The following is a 22,744-nucleotide window of genomic DNA, read 5'->3' as shown; positions in this document are numbered from 1 at the left end:
TGATTAATTTAAACTGTATTGATTATGACGGTCCAGGATCAACATTGATTAATTTAAACTGTATTGATTATGACGGTCCAGGATCAACATTAGTGAATTTAGACTGTATTGATTATGACAGTCCAGGATCAACATTGATACATTTAAACTGTATTGATTATGACGGTCCAGGATCAACATTGATTAATTTAAACTGTATTGATTATGACGGTCCTGGATCAACATTGATTAATTTAGACTGTATTGATTATGACGGTCCAGGATCAACATTGATTAATTTAAACTGTATTGATTATGACGGTCCAGGATCAACATTAGTGAATTTAGACTGTATTGATTATGACGGTCCTGGATCAACATTAGTGAATTTAGACTGTATTGATTAAACATTGATTAATTTAAACTGTATTGATTATGACGGTCCAGGATCAACATTGGTGAATTTAAACTGTATTGATTATGGTCCAGGATCAACATTGATTAATTTAAACTGTATTGATTATGACGGTCCAGGATCAACATTAGTGAATTTAGACTGTATTGATTATGACAGTCCAGGATCAACATTGATAAATTTAAACTGTATTGATTATGACGGTCCAGGATCAACATTAGTGAATTTAAACTGTATTGATTATGACGGTCCAGGATCAACATTGATTAATTTAAACTGTATTGATTATGACGGTCCTGGATCAACATTGATTAATTTAAACTGTATTGATTATGACGGTCCAGGATCAACATTGATTAATTTAAACTGTATTGATTATGACGGTCCAGGATCAACATTAGTGAATTTAGACTGTATTGATTATGACGGTCCTGGATCAACATTAGTGAATTTAGACTGTATTGATTAAACATTGATTAATTTAAACTGTATTGATTATGACGGTCCAGGATCAACATTAGTGAATTTAGACTGTATTGATTAAACATTGATTAATTTAAACTGTATTGATTATGACGGTCCAGGATCAACATTGGTGAATTTAGACTGTATTGATTAAACATTGATTAATTTAAACTGTATTGATTATGACGGTCCAGGATCAACATTAGTGAATTTAGACTGTATTGATTAAACATTGATTAATTTAAACTGTATTGATTATGACGGTCCAGGATCAACATTGGTGAATTTAGACTGTATTGATTAAACATTGATTAATTTAAACTGTATTGATTATGACGGTCCTGGATCAACATTGATTAATTTAAACTGTATTGATTATGACGGTCCAGGATCAACATTGATTAATTTAAACTGTATTGATTATGAAGGTCCAGGATCAACATTAGTGAATTTAGACTGTATTGATTATGACGGTCCAGGATCAACATTGATTAATTTAAACTGTATTGATTATGACGGTCCAGGATCAACATTGATTAATTTAAACTGTATTGATTATGACGGTCCAGGATCAACATTAGTGAATTTAGACTGTATTGATTATGACGGTCCTGGATCAACATTAGTGAATTTAGACTGTATTGATTAAACATTGATTAATTTAAACTGTATTGATTATGACGGTCCAGGATCAACATTAGTGAATTTAGACTGTATTGATTAAACATTGATTAATTTAAACTGTATTGATTATGACGGTCCAGGATCAACATTGGTGAATTTAGACTGTATTGATTATGATGGTCCAGGATCAACATTGATTAATTTAAACTGTATTGATTATGACGGTCCAGGATCAACATTAGTGAATTTAAACTGTATTGATTATGACGGTCCTGGATCAACATTAGTGAATTTAGAGTGTATTGATTATGACGGTCCAGGATCAACATTGATTAATTTAAACTGTATTGATTATGACGGTCCTGGATCAACATTAGTGAATTTAGACTTTATTGATTATGAAGGTCCAGGATCAACATTGGTGAATTTAGACTGTATTGATTATGACGGTCCTGGATCAACATTAGTGAATTTAGACTGTATTGATTATGACGGTCCTGGATCAACATTAGTGAATTTAGACTAGGGCTGCAACTAACGATTATTTTAATAATCGATTAATCTGTCGATTATTTTTTCGATTAATCGATGAATCGGATTAAAAAAAGAAAAAAAAGAAAAGCATTCATTTCCAACCCTTTATTCAAAAACAGAACTAAAATCTTTAGAAAGTGCACAAACATGTTGCTCCTTGAACATCCCTGAGCTGTTATAATAATAATAAAATAAAAATGGACTAACACAAAAAACATACACACGCTTTACATCTGCCAAATATATAGACTTTTTTTTTGGGGGGGGGGGGAGTGCAAAAAATTAAATAATTTAACAACACTGCGTCGTTAGCGTTGGTATTGTATCAGACACTTGCACTTAACATTATATGAAAATCAAGCTCAAATGGAGTTAATAATGTTTTTGACCAGAGAATGACGGAGATGGAGTGTTTTGTTTGTCATTAGAACGGCTGTAACTGTTATCTGAAGCAGCAAGTGCATTATGCTTTCATCAACTTTTACAGGTTATATAACTTTGATTGTAGCTATATGGGCGCTTAGTTTTTTCTTGTCGTTTAATACACTTGGCCAAAATCTCAAATTAAGCGCTTATGCACATAATGCACAGGATATTTAAAACGATATAGACAGCAAATAACTAATTCTTCTCCACTCTTCAAACACACAAAAACATTATCCTTTACTGACATAGTGTTTGAGTAAAGAAAACGCTGTACTATTCAAACACAAATTATTTATTCACCCTTGCATTGCGAAAAAGCAGAGATCTCATCTTCTCCAGGCTGTGCGCGCGTCAATCTGAACGGAGGCGGGTGAAGTTACGAGGTCTCGCTGAGAGCTCGATGATCCAATGGCGTTACAGTTTTACTGACAAGTTATTTTAATGCTTATCATTGGTTTACTATTTTTAAAACTCTCTGATTTAAAATAATAAAACGAATTATAAGCGACTCAAGTTTGGATAATTTTTCACAGCACCTGACTGGGCTAGAGTATGGCAACTGCCATACGCAAACGCCGCCCCTGCTCCCACACCTTGGATGACTTGGGTTGCACGGATTTCTCTGCCTGTAGACCGAGCAATAGCAATAGTGCAACGTTGTTACTATGAAACAGGGTGCACGTTTAATTAAATCACAGCCTTTTGAAAGGTAACAACCACAAGCCATATCGCGGTTACCCCTCCCCCACCCTCAAGCTTTTTATGACCGTAAATAAAAAAAAAAAAAATCTATGAATTGACTTTTTATTCGCGCATACACACCTACGTTCATTTTACTGCGCACACACAGCTACTTTTGGTCACAAAGGCGGGGGAAATACTTGCACATTAGCTAAACTGCACACATGTTGAATGCAGTTGTTCAGTGTAGCATTACACTCATGTAAGTATTCAATTTCATGTATGTTTTAAATGTAATAAATACACTTATAATATTACATTTTGAGTAACAAGGAAGCTGAAAAAAGGAAGATATACAGAATAACTTACCTCTTTGGGGTCTGTCTGCATGAAAAAAGGAGGGAAAGATTCAAAAATGGATTGACGATGTTGGGTCGGCACACACTGATGACATCAGAGGGTTGTGATTGGTTGATTGAAATGTTGATCCAGGACCAACAAAGCGTGTTAATCCAGGATCACATCCTACTTGGCAAAATCACGGTCACCTCACCAGATGATTTGTTTCTTCTCATGCCACTGTGTAGTTGTGCTAGGCTACAGTTCAAAGAAGAAGAAAAAAAACTTTTTACTGAACTTGCAGCTCATGAAGAGATTGTAAAATATGGCATTTTGGTATAAATAAAACTACTCAGTAGTTTATATTCACAGTATAAGTACAGCCAAAATAATTAGCCAATTTGTTGATTTATAAGTTGATCATTTTGTTCAAGGTTTTTTTCAAATTTGTTTTCACATTATACAGTACCCCTCCCCCTCCGTAAAGAGAAAATAAAAAGCATGAAGTAAAGGTATAATAAAGGTTCCCTTTCTTTTACATTGCCATGTTGTGTGCTTCCATCTCCTCCACAAAAGTTAAAAAAGGCTGCCAGATCTTATAAAATGTCCCAATAGACCCTCTGAATGTTTGTCTGATTTTCTATAGCTTAAGATGACCCATGACTTCTCTTATCCAGTGGCTGTGTCGGTGGAATAGGGTCCTTCCATTTAAACAACATCAGTCTCCCAGCCAGAGGCGGACAAAGTACACAACTTCCTTACTTGAGTGAAAGTACAGATACCACTGGTCAAATACTACTCCACTACAAGTGAAAGTTGTAAAGACAGATTTTTACTTAAGTGAAAGTACGGAAGTACATGTTTTTAAAAGTACTTGAGTATCAAAAGTAAAAAGTAAATGCATTGTTTTATTGTTGCATTGTTGTATACTTACAATACCATATGCCACTAATGCAACCTACTGAATACACTGATTAGCTTGTGTTATCTTAGGAATTAAGAGCTTTTGTGTTACCAAACCTATAGAAATGGAACAACTGAATGAAGATGATCATCTTTATTTTTTTTTATTTAACACTCCTACATCTACATTGAACTCATTTTAATACTTGTTTAAAAGTTACTAAGTTCTTTTTCAAAGAGATATTGAAGTCTATGATATGGTTCATTTTAGGCAAACAAAGCAAACATTGAAAAGAAAACAAATCTTTTGTTTTCTTTAGTCTTTCTTTAGTCTTTTCAGAAAACTGGATCATACTCTCTAAGTATGGTCATGGGTGTGAAGGTTGCACCAAATAACCATCTTTTTGAATTTTGCCATCAACTGATCAGTGTTCATAAAATGCTCAGAAATCAGTGAACTTCACAACATGTGGCTACGGTTGGGCATTGTTTGAATGTTATCCATTCAGATTCTGATTCTGCTTATTGATTTCAATTCTTATTGATTCCCAGTTTAGATTCCAGCGTACTTTTTGATCATTTGTTTGCAAAAAAATAAATAAATAAATATATATATATGTATTTATGTGCAGTGTTTTGACAATAAAATAATGTTCAGATTTATATACTTCCCTGACCAGTTTTTAGCAGCAATTTACCAGTAGGCCTAAGTTTATATATATATATATATATATATATTAATTAGTAAAGTGAGGGCAGTGATTTTTGACAGATATATTAGCCTATCACTGTATATGGTAAATTTGTGGTTACTGAAGTTTTACTACAAAAGTTTTACTTTTTAGCTGTACAGTAGCGCGGACGTTTACATTAGTTTAGTTTAGTGGAAAAGATCCCGAGGTTGCCAGATTTGCGTAAATAAATCATCCACATGTCCATTCAAAGCTAGGCGGAAAACTGCAGGCTTAGAAATACTGTAACACTTGGAAACACAGGAAGGTCCTGGCAGATCGCAGGCCGGATTTTCGCATAAAAAAAGGGTTCAGTGAATCTGAAAATGCACGCACTGTAAACACTGCTACATATACCGACTTTCTACTTGGGCACCTTGATATAAATGTAGTTGAGTAAAAAGTACGATATTTGTCTTTCAAATGTAGTGAAGTTAAAGTCGCAAGTTTCCAGAAAAAATAATACTCAAGTAAAGTACAGATACTCAAAAAGTGTACTTAAGTACAATACTCAAGTAAATATACTTCATTACTGTCCACCTCTGCTCCCAGCCAAAAGAGAGCCGAAGGCCAACATGTTCATTTCTCTTGTGTTGAGAAGGGTGTTTTCAGAGGCCACACCAAACAATGCAAGAAATGGGGATGGTTAAGTTGATCATTTTAATGGAAAAAAATGTCATGGTTCCAGCTTAGAAAATTGTAAGATTTGCATTTTTTTAGTTGCTTAATTGCTATGTATTTTTTTTATTTTTTTTATTTTGAGGTTTCAACTGTTCACAGTATTTGTGATGATATATTTTTGGGTAATGTGTAATTTCTCACTATTTCCATAATTTTTACAAACCAAACAATCAGTTGAGTGATAGAGAAAATAATTAGCAGATTAACTCATATTGACAATGATCATTAGATACAGTTGTCTACAAAATAGTTCCAAATGAGCTCCACCTCAACCAACAACAAGACTAAATAATCATGAGTAATAATAATTAAACGAAATATGATCATTTTTGGTCTTCAGCCCTGGGCTGAGGAAAAACAACTGTGGCCACATGCCTGTGTCCTAGTGTAGGGTGCTGTATAACAATTGAAACCTGTTTGGAGACATGGAATAAGCAGCTTATAATAGGGACATAGACAAGCATGACAAAAAAAACAACAACAAAAAAATCATGATGAAGAATCATTATTTCCCAACACTACATGCAAGTTCACCCATTGCCATTTTGCTAAAGGAAAATGAATGATATATAAAGAAATAATATGTTGCCTAGACATGTTACTTTTAGCTTTTTTTGTGTACATTTTTACTGTATTTCTGTATTCTGTTTTCAGAGTCTCACAGCACCATCAAAACCTAACAAACGCATGTTGTAAATACAGAAAGGTGCAGAAATCAATAAAAATGTTCAGGCATAAATGTGACAACAGTTTGTTGTCCATGACAAAGATAGTACATCTGTATAGATTTTATTGCCCTTTCACCCCCAGGGGACCAGAAGTGCCCCCTGGAAGAGGAAAAAACGGCACATTTCAAATGGCTGTAACTCAAAGTCCAATGAGCATATCAAAGGGAAAAACAGCAGGACAACTACTTATCCTATGTTTAATAAATAATGTTGGACACAATTTTCTCACATTTATAGAAAGTTCGTAAAAAAGTGTTTTAAAAAGTGTTCTTAGTAAAATACCAAATTTCGAACTGGCTCTCAAATATATCGTAAAGATTTGCACAATGAACATATTTAGATATCCCTTTGTTAATTAAATATAGTATTTACTTAATTTAATTACTAAAAGGTTATTAAACTACGTTACCCATAAGCCTCTGTCACTCTATCGATGGGACATGGCACTGTAAATTGTAGTTCCCTACTTGCGCTGTAGGGTTAGGGTTAGGATTTCGGTGAATGGGTCATTTCTTGCAACATAGCAATCCGTCATTGTTCAATGACATTATTACTGAAGTCATAATGTCAATAAAACATAGTTTGCAACATGAAGCACACTGCATTTTTGCCTAAAAGTTAGTCCAGCCACAGCGTGTCAAAACGTCACACTTACTTGTCCTAATATGGTCATTACGGGATCTTCCGGCTGAAGGTGGGTTATACCAGAAGGTTAGTTAAATATTTGTTTCTTCTCACTAAAAATAAAAATATATTTTTATAGTTATAGATTCCTATTTGGGGCTAACCTGGCTAATCTTTTTTTTCAAAGCAAGGGCCTAATGATTTCCATGGTATGAACCGGAGGGTAACTAACTGTGACAGCTGTGTACAGTATAAGAAATAAAAATAATAATCTATTTCAAAATGTTTAATTTCTGCGTATATATATATACACAATATATATACATATATATATATATACGAATATATAATCCTTTCCCAAAATGTATCAATATGTAAAACGTAGAAAAAAGACAAATGTAGACAGATGTAGTACAGTATCCTCTCTCACCTAGATACTTGATATTAAAGACATAAAAATAACAGTTCATTATAAAATTTTACGCAAATAAAAGCAATCAGTTTTAGTGAAATATAAAAATTTAAATAATCATTCTTATTAATAAATGTATTATATTTTAGACAAAATGGAAAGAAATATGTAACAACAAATATATTGTTATTATATTTGTTTTATGGTATTTATTCATGTTTGGCATAACAGACAGACAGTTAATGTAAACTTACCTATAAACAGATGCAAACAGGTAAAAGGGGTAAAAAGGTGAGAACCGGGGTCATGCTCCACAAGGAATTTTTTTTAAAGATATTTGTTTTACATGCTCATATGTAGATACTTCCAGGTATTTTTATAAATATTTTTATTACCTTATATGTCCAAACTGTAATTTTACACCAAAAAAACAAACAAACAAATATATTTTTGCAACAGTTTACAAAAATCAAGACTGAATATATTTGGTCAAAAGCCATGTTATAAAAGATGAAGTGCTATGCAGGTTATTTAAGACAATATTGGATGATTAGACCTAATATGCAAAATGTTTGCCTTCTCTCTCTTCACCGTTTCCACATCTCTAACCTCAATTACAGAAAATATTACCCTTTTTAGACACACAAGAAAATACTATACAAAACTTGGTAGCAGTTGCCAAGTGGTTATCAGCCTTTCTTTTCCAAAACAAATAAGACCAGTCTAACTTTTCATAACTGAATATTAAAATATAATAAAAACACTTTCTCATTGGATCACTTTCTCAGTTTGCTCTCAAAAAAATGAGTTGTCACCTACAGGTGAGGAGTTTGCATCAATGCAATACTAAAATTGCACTGCAAAAATCTTTAAAAATAATATCTTTGGGCATGCCATTATAACAAACAGCGTGTTTGTAGCAGGCCCTCTCCATGCTACCCTACCTGGCTGTTACGCAGTTCATGACAAATGCAAAAGGTGTTTAAAATTACAACTTTTTAAAAAAAATACTAAAAGAGTGTATGCACTGTGCAAAAACTTTAATGAAGAACAGCAAGCAAAACAACAACAACAACACACACAGAACTGAAGTGTGCTTGACGAGTCCAGGTGTTCAGGGTGAGGAGACTACAGCAAAATATTTTTATTACCTTATATGGTAATAAAAATTATGAGGAGACTACAGTCTCCTCACCCTGAACACCTGGACTCGTCAAGCACACTTCAGTTCTGTGTGTGTTGTTGTTTTGCTTGCTGTTCTTCATTAAAGTTTTGATATTACTTACAGTAGCAAAACTTGGGATGACACATGGGAGCCTGCCAGCGAGTTCCAGCGTCATGGTGAAAGACGGCTGGGATTTGGAGACACTGGCAAGAAATGCTGGAACTCGCTGGCAGGCTCCCATGTGTCATCCCAAGTTTTGCTACTGTAAGTATCATAAGCGAAACATATCATTAGAACACAGAACAAAAATAAAGATCATTGTTGGGTTTAATTTAGTGAGTTCACTGACATTTATTAAAAAACATTATTGGATTAGCTGGAAAGGGGCTATGACTTGCAGAATAAGTTGCAGAATACTGAACAAGTTTTAATATTTCAGCATGTTTTCACGTTGCATTCCAAGCAGATCTGTCAGTTCTACAGACTCGGGGATAAAGATAGTGACTGCATCTTGCTCCCACTGCCATTCATCATTGTTCTCCCCTTCTTCATATTTAATACTGCTCTTCTCTTTCTCATTGCCCTAATCTTCCTCATGCATTTTACCACTAATGTCAGTGTTCTATAGTCTTCATTGCAAGACACTACTGGAAACAATTATTGGTCCAAAACCTCAAAAAATAAGATGCAAGTTTATTAATTTGTGTCTTGATGGATGTATTGTTACATCATCTAGCACAATTGAGACCACAGATCTCGTTTGACTGCAATCGGTCCGTTGAAAATCACATGTAGAACAGCATTTTCCATCTTAGAAATATTGCTTTTTTTAATGTTTCAGATGCTTAAAAATGATTTTATGCCTTCATGATTCACTACTAATGCATTATTGGGTAAATGTCCTGCTCAATAAATAAGCTTCAGCTAGTTGTGTATGTAGTACTTAATTAAAACCAAAAATATGGTCACATCAGCCACATTTTATTATCAATACACTGGCTGCCTGTCAACTATTTTTAAAATTGTATTAATTACTTTGAAAGCACTGAATTATCCAGCTCCCATAATCCATTGTGTCCACTTCAATCACAAAATTTTGGGCTCTAACTAGATATCTAAATCCATACAAGGAGGCAGATTGTTCTCCTTTTTCTATAAAAAATAATGGTATATTCTTTCAAGAATTTGAAATTCAGTCACACTCTCTGAGTTTCAGTCCAGACTACTGACCATCACCCCTTCTCTTGCCACAGACATCAATAACAGAAACTTCTATGCTGCTTGCAAGACACCATTTTAACTTTGCCTATATCATATTGGTCACGGAATAGACTACTCAGCATTATAATGGAATGAAAGAGTTAATAAAACACGACTTACCACACAGTGCAAGGCAACCAGTGGACTTTCAATTCTGCTTTTCCCTACACACACACACACACACACACACACAGTAATTATTATTTGAGCTGTTTAAGTAATTACTGGATAGGGCATAACATATTGTTTTATTATCTTTAAAGGCCAGAATCAGTCACCAAGACAAGCAATTAGCCCAATAAAAGACATTTTACCTCATTTATTCTTTCCCCAGTTATTTTATCAAACAGGAAGATCTTCTGTCTACTACATTTTCAGCAACCTTAATGATCAAAAAACAAGGAAAGTTTATTAAGCAATGAGTGTCATGCTTTGTAGTTGAATCTCAAGTTATTAGTTGTCATTTCACTTGTGAGGTGATCTGTGGTCCTGTCCACTTGTGTCCAAGTGACTTTGTCCCTGCTTTTTGTGGATCAAGCTAAATGTACTGGGCTGGGTCTCCAAAAGCCCTCCTAGCTTAAAGGTGCAAAAAGTGATTGTCTTCAGAAATATTTATTGTTATGCTAGTTGAAAGTCTCTTCACATCCCGATAGCAATCATTAAGTTAAGTGGTCTAAATGTATTTAATATGTATTTATATAATCTGTGGAAGGCGTAGGCCCAAGAAATGTACGTCCAATCAAAACGCTCGTTCCAAGTGTTTCTATTGGCTTTCCTACCTGCCTGTCAACATGTATTTGCATACCTCTGCACACCCGGTTTGTGCAGACAGGAGATACGTCATCAGGCGCGTTCACGTACGCTACGCAGACAGAGCGAGAACGGCAAGCAAACAACCTGACCTTCCTTCCTGGTACTGTAGTACTTTTACTATGAAGTTTTCTCACCAGTTAATGACATGTGATGTATTGTAGTAATGTTGTCTCTGATCGTCTGACCTGTGTACGTTCATGTGTTCAGGGGCCATGGCTTTGGACAGCAATTTGCAGGGAGGGTGGTACGCTCGCTTTCAGTGCTATCAGGCTAAAGTTAGCATTTTCCTAAAGTTAGATCTCCTACTGCACCTTTAAGTCAGTGATTGACATTAACCTCAGCCCTTGGACTCTGTCAACTTAAACACAGCTAAATAACTAAAGCACAAAACACTGTGCATTGGCTATGGCTACCAATGACCTGATAACCCGAATAAATTTAATTTGCCTAAAGTCAACTTTGTCTGAGAGCAAATTATATTAATTGTGTGTATTAAGGTATATCCCACGGCAAAACAAAACTTACCCTTTCTTTTCTTCTTCACATTTGGCCCCTCCTGACTCAAGGACTGGGAGATGGAAGAGGCAGCAGGTGGAGGACAAGATTGTGGAAGGGAGAGATCTGTGGGGATAAGAGATGGGGGAGAGACAGAGGTGGCAGAAGGTGCTGGTGAACAGATTGAGGTTTTTGTCCTTTTCTTCCTCTGTTGCAAAGACTTAGAGCATGGCAGTGGAGGTGGAGGTGGAGAAGACTGTGGAGGAAGAACAGCTGTAAAAGTAGTAGAAGATGGAGGAGAGAGAGAAGTTGGAGAGTGTGGGGAAGACAGAGAAACAAGGTTGAGTATAAATACAGTCTCGGACTCCTTTGTGAGATTCTCCGGCTGCTCCACGGCGAGGCTCTCCGGCTCCAGAATGGAACCACTGCGCTGCTCCTGACTTACCCTTAGTCAAGATAAATTCATAAGCCCTTCGCATCTTCTCCAAAAAATGTCTTGTGACAGGAGTGGGGTGCAGATGGGTAATTATGTCTGCAACCCACTTATTTGAAACCTTTTTATTTTGTTTTCCAATAAATAAAATGGGCTTGTAACCCACTGCCTCAAGTTTCCGCACCTGAAATGACCAAATGCAGTTACTACACATTAGTTAAACCCACTGAATTATTAGATACATTAGTACTGTATAAAGCAATTTTATTTTAAGGTCATTTAATGGACTTAAAAAAAAAAAAAGATTAAATTTAATACAATCAAAGTTCAATTTCAGATAAGGCCAGAGGTACTCTTTCAGTTTCTACCATTGCCAACATGACTGACTCATTATTTGACAGAGAACACAACTTATTGTTTCTCTTGAACACAATTTAAAGACAAAGAGTCTTCCTTGTATGACATAAGACTAAGTTTATAAAGGCCACATCATACTGCAAACAGCAGTCTATGATATTTACTATGTGACAAACATGGGCTTTCAGTTACACTTCAAATAACACTTATGAAAAATTAGCAATTTACTTACTGCAATACGGGCAGAATCAATTATGCGCCCAACATTTCTGCTTTTCTTGACAGATTGCCCCCACTGGCTATCCAGTGACACCACTTTGTCATTTATTTTTTGTTTAGTGGACAGACTTCCAAAGCAGACATAACAACTTTTCCTGCTTGCCTGATTAGGAGTCTGGCAAGATGGGCAGGGCCGGAATTTGGGCCTCGTCATAACTTGACAAGACATATAAAGAAGAAATATACACAAAAACAAAAAAACAGACAATGTGTTAAAATATAGTTTTTGTAGGACCTATTGAGAGAAACAGAAAGATGGACAGATAGAACAATGTAAATAGAGAAAGAGACAGAGCGAGCTACAGAGAGACAAGTACAGGTTAACAAGACAGACGTGGCTCTTAAAAGTGCCTTTGGTTTGTGTGTGTGTGTGTGTGTGTGTGTGTGTGTGTGTGTGTGGAGGGAGGTTAAAATAAAGGAGAATGTTGGAAGCTGGCAAATTTGAAGGACCTGATAAGAGAGGGAAAAAAAATATTGAACTCCTTACATTTTTACCAATATTTTCTTCGTCAGTGTTGGCAGATTGGGCAGTTTTGAGTTGTACTACGTGGAATAAAATGGGCTTGGACGGGTGGCATTTTGATATTTCTGTTGTACTCTTTTATTTCTTTAAGGCAAATGACAGACATGGAAAATGAGAGAACACTTAATTTGCTTTATTATGCCATTTGATGAGCAAATGTTATTGTTGTAGTTATGAATTAATTTGTATAGTTTATTATTGGTAAGATTTGTGTGTTTACTATATAATTTTGTGTGGATTTTGATCAGTTACTGGAAAACACACCAATCTGGCAACACTGTTCTTCATCTGAACATTTATAAATGGCTATAATGTTGTGATCGAGCTAACTTACTGTAATATGGGTAACTGAACACACATCATAATTACAAATCATACAATCTCCTATGATATTATCCTGCATGATTATATGTGAAAAAAAATAAACAAGCTTGAATTTAATCATTAGCTAACTTAAGCTAGCCGACTACACATTTGGTGCAGCACGTTATATTTTTATAATATCTGCTGTCATTTACTGCATCACGAAACTGCTACCTTGCAATTCTTAAGGGTCTAAACACAACTTTTTGACCTGATTATACAGTTTTTGTACCATAAATTTAAGGAGTGTTCCCATCTGTATTAATTAACTGGTCTACTTACCAAGCGGGAAATCGCAGTGGACCTTGGGATCGCGCCTTACAATGACGTCAGCACCACTGATTGATTGACTTATTAATAAATAAATAAAAATAATAAATAATAAATAATCAATCAATCAATCAAACAAACCAACAAATACATAAATAAATAAATAGATAAATAAATAATAGGTTGATTGCATCGCATTGCGCTGATTAATCACTGATTAACCAAACATAATCACACCACATTAAATATGTTTATCATCATCAAGAAGCCTCGACAAACACACCAGCATTACGAGGAATACACTACTGCTGTTGCTCGCTGGAGCGTTGTTAAAGTCACCGCTGAACCTGTTTCACAGACGCACTTTGATATCAGGCAACGAGTGGTTTTTAAAATAAAAAATCCGTTAAATATGACCTGGGGGACGCCAATCGACTCGCCCTGCCGTGACTAATTGCAGCCTTTTCTTTTTTATTCCTATTTATCATAGTCTCGAGTCCCGTACACACTGCGGTCTGCTTTCCTGCAGGTCAAATGTCAACGCCGCCGGTTCCGGTCAGAAGTCTATGAGAATCCCTGCAAGTTAAAACATGACGCCAAAGGGGTACCCAGTGAGTTAAAACATGACGACAAAGGGGTACCCAGTGAGTTAAAACATGACGACAAAGGGATCCTGACCAAGCTTCAATATGTGACGAGTTGGGAGTGAGAACATGTTGTACTCAACGACTCCAGAGGAAGTAGTAGCTAATTGGCGGTAGCGCCGTCACCCGGATATTGTTGTGCAAAAAATAAATAAATAAATAAATAAATAAAAAACATTGCGAAAAATTTAAATTATTAAAACATTGCGATATATATATATATATATATATATATATATATATATATATATATATATATATATATATTTATTTATTTATTTTTTTTTTTTTTGCTGTAAGATGCAATGGTTCTTTTTTTTTTACTTTTTTTTTTATTGAATTTTTAAATTACAGAATTCAATATCAAGTCCTTGACACATTACTTTTACACATTTTCACATTTAGTAACAATATAGTTTAAATAAAAAGAACCCCAAAAAAAAAAGAAAAGAAAAGAAACTTAAAATAAACAAACGTATGTTAAATTCATTTAGCAGAGATAGGCCTACAGATATGGAGGACCAAACCTGCAAAAACAATAAATAAATAAATACGCAAATAAATCCACAAAATAATACATAAATAAATATATAAATAAATAAATAAATGTGCAAATAAATATATAAATAAATATATAAATCCACATATTCCTGTATAAATAAATATATAAATAATTAAATGTGCGAGAAAATAAATAATTAAATAAATTAAACGAATGTTGGGGAAAATAATTAAAAAAATGCTAAAGGAAATGCTAAACTGAAAGTTTTTTTTTTTCTCCCCTTTCAAACGATTATTCATTTTTGAATGTAGTTCAGTATTTATTCTTCCTCAGCTTAGCTGCTAATGAGGGGGGTGTCTCTCAAGCATCAGAGAAGGCGGTCTTTATGCCACCATTGGTTGATCGTTATAAAAGTTCTGCCTTCGATTGTTTGCCTGCGCAACATATAACCTTGTATGAAAATGCCATATGAACCGTTATTGCAGGGTTTGAAAATGTTTTACAAGGCGCGAGGGCACAAATTTAGAAGAAAAAGTGAAAAAGCCCTTTTTTCTCAACATCGCGTCACATTACGTCACGAGAGGGAGTCGTGTGTCGCGCGCTGCTGGTGTTCAGTGAAGCGCGCGCGAGTCAGTGTGTTTTCGGTAGTTATTTTCATTTCAATTTATCATCGTCATGGTAAATTATTGTGTTTGTGAAGGTTGCACAAACTCCAGCCTGTCAGGACATCGAGTCCACAGGTTTCCTCACAAGAACGGTGTCTTCCGGGCCTCGGTGCATTTGTGCAGCTGAAGGGACGGGACTTCACTGATGCATCTAACTTTAAACAACGAGGTGCTGTGATCACTTTATACCGGAAGATTATCATCCCGGCGATATGATGCAGTTCAACATGGGATGCCGAAGCAAGAGCCTATGAGACTCGGTGCGGTTTCTTCGGTGCACACAGCAGCTTCATCGGGTCCCGGTCCGCCTGTGATTCGGCCGCCGGCGGAAGACATGATGCTCATGGATCCGTCAGAGATGCTGGGGGGACATTCTAAAACGCTTAACGTGAAAAACGCTTAACGTGGCTTAACGTACGTAAACATCGACCACGGAAACCCAAATTTCTGTCAAACCTTACTTGTAATAAACACTAACTACTGTCAAAAGACGAGCCCTTATTCCACAGATAAAGTGAATAATTTCACGTTAAGCGTTTTCTGCCCCATAAGTCTATTATAAGGAAACAGCTGAACGTGGTTTAACGTACCTTAACAACGACCGGGGAAAACCAAATTTCTGTCAAATTTTACTTATGATAAACACTTTCTGCTGTCAAAAGAAGCTCTTATTCAGCGTATAAAGTGAATAATATCACGTTAAGCTGTTTCCTTATAATGGACTTCTATGGTGAGAACGCTTAATATTAAATTATTCACTTTAGACACTGAATAAGAGCTTGTTCCCTATCTGTCGGTCACTACGAGTTATGTCGTGATGACATATTCAACACATCTTGCCCCGGCGTGATGCACCGCTCCACCGCAGGGCAAGCCTCAGTCTGCTTGTCGCCGTGGGTGCCCTCCCGCATCCTCCAGAGCTGCTCCGCCCCATGCCATATGCTGGTGCGTCGAGCCTCTCGCAGGAGTGCGGCGCCCCCCCGTGTCCCAGCCGGCCCCTAATCATCCAGAAATGCGACGAAGCGGCCCTGACACGGGCAACCCGGAGATGTGGGAAGCTGCTCTTTCTCAGGAGACGGCGGGGACAGCGCCGCTCCTTCCCCCGGAGGAGGGCCGGGTGGAAAATCTCTGGTTCTGTTCCCACATTGTCAAAAGAAAGAGCAATCTCCTTTTTCTCCGGGTTTTCAGGTCCACGGGCCGACAATGTGCGACGCGTTGCCTCCTCACTCTCGCCCACGACCCACCTTGCCAGCAGCCAAGAGAGTGCGGTTCGATGGGACGCAGTGCCTCCCCACGCACCTCTAGCCAGTCCCCTCTGGGACCCAGGGAGTTTTGCGTGGATACCTCAGAACGCACAGCCTTCTGTACCATCCAGCTATACTCCCCGTCGCTGCACCACCATGGGTACGTCGATCGTGCCGTTGGAGCCACTTGCACGGCGTCTGGAGGCGTGGCTCACGCTGCCCAGCCTGTCTCGTTGGCTCACGCGCACGATTCGACTCGGCTACGCGATTCAGTTCGCCAGGCGACCTCCCAAGTTCAGCGGCGTTCTTGAGACTTCAGTGGTAGCTCGGAACGCTCCTGTCTTGCGCGAGGGGATTGCTGTCCTCCTGGCAAAGGATGCAATCGAGCCGGTCCCTCCAGCCGAGATGAGGCAAGGGTTTTACAGCCCTTACTTCATCGTACCCAGGAAAGGCGGTGGTCTTCGACCAATCCTGGACCAGCGAGTCTTGAACCGGGCCATGCACAGGCTCCCGTTCAAGATGCTGACGAACAGGTGCATATCAAATGCATCCAGCCCCAGGATTGGTTTGCAGCGATCGACCTGAAGGACGCTTACTTTCATGTTTCGATCCTTCCGCGACACAGACTGTTCCTACGGTTTGTGTTCGAGGGTCAGGCATGGCAGTACAGGGTCCTCCCCTTCGGAATGTCCCTGTCCCTCCCGAAGGCACGGAGGGCGCCCTTGCCCCGCTACGGGAAGTGGGCATCAGGATCCTCAACTATCTCGAGCATGGCCCGCGTGCGAGAACAGTTGTGTGATCACAGGGACCCAGTGCTTCAGCACTCAGCCAGTTGGGGCTTCAGGTCAACTGGGAAAAGAGCAAGCTCTCCCTCGTGCAGAGAAACTCTTTTCTCAGTATGGAGTTAGACTCGGTGAGTGTGGTGGTCTCACCAACGAGCGTGCCCAGTCCGTGCTGAACTGCCTGAGTTCCCTCAGAGGCAGGACAGTGGTACCACTGAAACCCTTTTCAGAGGCTCCTGGGGCATATGGCACCCGCAGCCGCAGTCACGCCGCTCGGGTTGCTTCATATGAGACCACTTCAGCACTGGTTGCACTCCCGAGTCACGAGGTGGGCATGGCGTCGCGGTACACTTCGTGTGAACATCACACGGGAGTGTCGCCGCTCCTTCAGCCCCTGGACGGACCTTGCCTTTCTACGGGCCGGGGTGCCCCTAGAACAAGTGTCCCGGCATGTCGTTGTCATGACGGATGCCTCCAGTACGGGTTTGGGCGCTACATGCAACGGGCAGGCAGCCTCGGGGCCCTGGACAGGGCCTCGACTGCTTTGGCACATCAACTGCCTAGAGTTGTTGGCAGTGCATCTGGCCTTGCGGCAGTTCCGGCCACTGCTGCTCGGCAAGCACGTGTTGGTCCGTACGAACAACACTGCGACTGTCTCGTACATCAACCGGTTGGAAGGTGTACGATCACGTCGCATGTCACAGCTCGCCCGCCATCTCCTCCTCTGGAGTCAGATGCGGCTCAAGTCGCTGCGTGCTGTCCATATTCCGGGGGAGCTCAATCGTGCGGCCGACGCGCTCTCACGACAGCTCACGTTCCCCGGAGAATGGTGACTCCATCCCGAGACGGTCCGGCTGATCTGGAGTCGATTCGGGGAAGCTCAGGTAGACCTGTTTGCTTCCCGCGAGTCCTCCCACTGCCAGCTGTATTACTCCCTGACCGAGGGCCCCCTCGGCACGGACGCACTGGCACACAGCTGGCCTCGGGCTCTGCGCAAGTATGCGTTTCCCCCAGTGAGCCTGCTTGCACAGACACTGTGCAAGGTCAGGGAGGACGAGGAGCAGGTCCTGCTGGTCGCGCCGTACTGGCCCACCCGGACCTGGTTCCCGAACTCATACTCCTTGCGACAGCTCTTCCCTGGCACATCCCTCTGAGGAAGGACCTCCTTTCTCAGGGGCTTGGCACCATATGGCACCCGCGTCCAGATCTGTGGAACCTCCACGTGTGGCTACTGGATGGGACGCGGCAGACTTCAGCGGTCTCCCACGGACTGTGGTAGAGACCATCACTCAGGCTAGAGCTCCTTCAACAAGGCAAGCCTATGCACTGAAGTGGAGTCTGTTCGCGAACTGGTGTTCTTCTCGCCGAGAAGACCCCCGAAGATGCACGATTGGAGTAGTGCTTTCTTTCCTGCAAGAAAGGTTGGAGCGTAGGCTGTCACCCTCCACCTTGAAGGTGTATGTGGCTGCTATTGCGGCCCATCACGATGCAGTGGACGGCCGGTCCCTGGGAAAGCACGATCTCGTCAAGAGGTTCCTGAGGGGTGCCAGGAGGTTGAACCCTCCTAGGCCACCCCTGATGCCCCCCTGGGATCTCTCTATTGTCCTGGCTGGGCTTCAGAGGGGTCCCTTTGATCCGCTGGACTCAGTTGAGCTTAAGTTCCTGTCTGCTAAGACAGCGCTCCTGACCGCGCTCACTTCCATCAAGAGGGTCGGGGACCTCCAAGCATTTTCGGTGAGCGAAGAGTGCCTTGTGTTCGGGCCGGTCTACTCTCACGTTGTCCTGAGACCCCGGCCGGGATACGTGCCTAAGGTTCCCACCACGCCCTTCCGCGATCAGGTGGTGAACCTGCAAGCACTGCCCTCGGAGGAGGCAGATCCAGCCTTGGCGTTGCTGTGTCCCGTAAGAGCGTTGCGCATATACGTGGACCGCACCCAGAGCTTTAGAAGCTCTGAGCAGCTCTTTGTCTGCCACGGAGGTCAGCAGAAAGGGAAGGCTGTCTCCAAGCAGAGGTTGGCCCACTGGATAGTGGATGCCATCGCCTTGGCGTACCAATCCCAAGGCGAGCCGTGTCCCCTAGGGGTGAGGGCTCACTCCACACGGAGTGTTGCCTCCTCCTATGCGTTGGCGCACGGCGCCTCTCTGCCAGACATCTGTAGAGCTGCGGGCTGGGCGACACCAAACACCCTTGCGAGATTTTACAATCTCCGCGTCGAGCCAGTTTCTTCCCGTGTGTTGGATAACAGGTAAGTGGCGGGAAGAGCTGGCCGGTGTCACGCTTGCTGCGCCATTCCCCCTCACCCGGGATACGAGCGCCGTTTTCCTCCTCCAGTTCAGTTCCCCGGACGGCGAACCCTGGTGGAGGTCCTCCTGCCCCCCCGGCAGTCAGACTGGGCGGAGCAGTCTGACGCCAGGCCCAGTACTTGTGTTAGCTTGCCCGGGTCTCCGGTCAGCCCCTGTACTGGGCTAGGTGTCCGTATGGCTTGATTCCCTTTGGGTAATCCCATATGTGTATTCTACCACGGTAAGGTTGCCTCCGTAGCACCCTTCTCTGGAAGGCTCGCTTCCCCGTCGTTACTGCCAAGCTGTAACAACAAATAGGAAAGACTTGAAGCTATCTTTCATTGAAGGTCGAAATCCCTTCCGACTTCTGTGGGGAAAGGAACAGCGGCTTGGCTATCTCCAGCAGCGATGTACTCAGTGGTCCCTGCAGGCACCAAGGTTAGCGAATTTGCGCTGGGGCGATGGGAAGGTTGCGACCTTTCGCATGGCATTTGTCTGTCACGCGCTCGCTTGTCAGCATCTGCATGCCACAAGGTTGTGATGGGGTTCAGGTTGTGGCGCTTTCCATAGGACCCCTATGCCGTCACGACATAACTCGTAGTGACCGACAGATAGGGAACGTCTCGGTTACGTACGTAACCCTCGTTCCCTGATGGAGGGAACGGAGACGTTATGTCCCCATGCCACAATCTCGAACCATCGCTGGTTGCCAGGGACTCGTTCTCGGCTCCTCAGCGTAAAACCTAATGAGTGGATGCACCTGCCGCCTATTTATACCCGTGTGCACGGGGAGTGGCGCAGGTATGCAAAATCCACTAGCCAATATTCATTGGCGTTTTCTCTTAAGTCAGAGATGATTGGGGCTCCCAAGTAAATCCCCTATGTCGTCACGACATAACATTTGACAGCAGAAAGTGTTTATTATAAGTAAAATTTGACAGAAATTTGGTTTTCCCCGGTCGTTGTTAAGGTACGTTAAACCACGTTCAGCTGTTTCCTTATAATAGACTTATGGGGCAGAAAACGCTTAACATGAAATTATTCACTTTATCTGTGGAATAAGGGCTCGTTCTTTTGACAGTAGTTAGTGTTTATTACAAGTAAGGTTTGACAGAAATTTGGGTTTCCCTGGTCGATGTTTAGGTACGTTAAGCGTTTTTCACGTTAAGCGTTTTAGAATGTCCCGAGATGCTGCTCCACGAAAATGTCAGCTGTGCACCGTAAGACTTGATTTTTAACATTTGCTAACTAGTATCAGTGAACATAATTATTTAAATAATGAGACACAACGAGATGTATATAAGTTGTTGTAAAGCACTGCTGCTAGCTTATAAGCATTAGCCATGTCGTTATATTTTTAAAAAACGTGTAAAAACGTTAACATATGAGAAGACATAGGTGATAAGTTAACCTCAGTTTGCTAATATTTTCACTATCAAGTCTAGTGGCAGCTTAGTAACATTGTTTGCACAGCTAATTGGTCATTTTTTTGTCATGTGGTGTGTTTGTAAGGCTTTGGATAATGAGAGTGTGAAGATCTGAAGCGGCGGATGACCTTAATCCGGCTAAAGTCATAATCGAAGTAAACACAAATCGAATTAAGACATGTGGAGTATTCCTATTTTAGTCGCATTATCAAGATGCAGTACAGACATGTAAACACCTTAATCAAACTATTACCGTCATGTAGGACTTTTCGCCGTACTTTGCGACAGGACACACACACGGCTGCAGTCAACCGTTTGACGGCAAACAAAAGAGCTTCAACACCGCCATCGTCTGTGTGCACGTACAAATAATTAACTGCACTTGAAGCTTTCATAAAATTAAAAATGAAACACCCAAAACTGTATATGGCATTATCACGAAGACGAACTATATGTTTATGTGCGAAATTCTGGAGGACATCGGATAGCGCCGCATGGTGACGTAATGACGCATGCCATTAATCGATCTATGTAAAACGGGAACATGAAAGGATTATTCTAAACACAACTCATGTAAACACCTTAATCATAATATTGTCTTATTCAGAATAAGGTAAATAATTAGATTACTGATGTCCATGTAAACGTAGTCAATGCCTCGCGGACCAACTGGGCAATCGACCTTCTTTCCGCCATGATGGATCTACAAACTCCCGCCAAACTGTTCTACTGCAATATTTGAGATCAATATTTTCATACAAGGTTATATGTTGCGCAGGCAAACAATCGAATGCAGAACTTTTATAACGATCAACCAATGGTGGCATAAAGATCGCCTTCTCTGATGCTTGATAGACACCCCCCTCATTAGCATGCTGAGTTGAGGAAAAATAAATACTGAACTACATTCAAAAATGAATAATCGTTTGAAAGGGGAGGAAAAAAAACTTTCAGTTTATCATTTCCTTTAGCATATTTTTTATTATTATTTCCCCCAACATTCGTTTAATTTATTTAATTATTTATTTTCTCGCACATTTATTTATTTATATATTTATTTATGTATTATTTTGTGGATTTATTTGCGTATTTATTTATTTATTGTTTTTGTAGGTTTGGTCCTCCATATACAGATCTTTTCAATTTTTTTTTTAAACTTTAGACTCTAAATATATTGTAAAGGCTGCTTATAAATGCGATAGCCTATACTGTCGTTAATGACCCGCGGACCGCTGTCAGATTCTGTGATATGAATGTCCGCATTGCATTGTGGCTAATGGGCTTAGAATGAGCCCCGCTCGGCCCGTGTTCTGGCTTACTGTAATATTTCACCGGTAATAAGACCAAAATAATATTATTAAAATAAAGAAATGAATGAATACAATGATAACATCTAAATAAATGTCGATAGATGTAGCATTATAGTTTTAAAAATATCAATAAACAGCAAAGCAATCCAGCTTCGAAATAATAACCGAAAAAGACCGAAATAATAATTCATAATTAATATACAGCGCCGCCACTCCCACCACGCGCAGTGCGTAGGGCACCGACTTGCTGAGGGGGCACCAAAAATAACCTAATAAAAAATAAATAATCATAGTCAATAATTATAATGCCGATATTATTTCAGTATATATTATTAGGCACCTTTCAGGCATAACAAGAGTATTTAATTGCTCTACTGTAGAGATCGT

At 39.9% G+C, this 22,744-nt stretch overlaps 1 protein-coding gene across 1 annotated transcript in view; it reads right to left on the bottom strand.

The window, feature by feature from the left end:
- Positions 1 to 14,304, bottom strand: part of LOC131536091 (gastrula zinc finger protein XlCGF57.1-like) — a 77,646-nt gene extending 63,342 nt beyond the window's left edge. The window contains exons 1-4 of the mRNA XM_058768779.1: positions 11,306 to 14,304; positions 10,282 to 10,349; positions 10,088 to 10,131; positions 3,494 to 3,721 (exon numbers count right to left, since the gene is read on the bottom strand). The gene's annotated coding sequence lies outside the window, so the exon portion shown is untranslated. The remainder of the gene's footprint in view (positions 1 to 3,493; positions 3,722 to 10,087; positions 10,132 to 10,281; positions 10,350 to 11,305) is intronic.
- Between the last annotated feature and the right edge of the window lie 8,440 nt (positions 14,305 to 22,744).

This window comes from Onychostoma macrolepis, chromosome 03, assembly GCF_012432095.1.
Source record: "Onychostoma macrolepis isolate SWU-2019 chromosome 03, ASM1243209v1, whole genome shotgun sequence".
NCBI lineage: Eukaryota > Metazoa > Chordata > Actinopteri > Cypriniformes > Cyprinidae > Onychostoma > Onychostoma macrolepis.
This window is presented reverse-complemented; position numbering and strand designations above follow the sequence as displayed.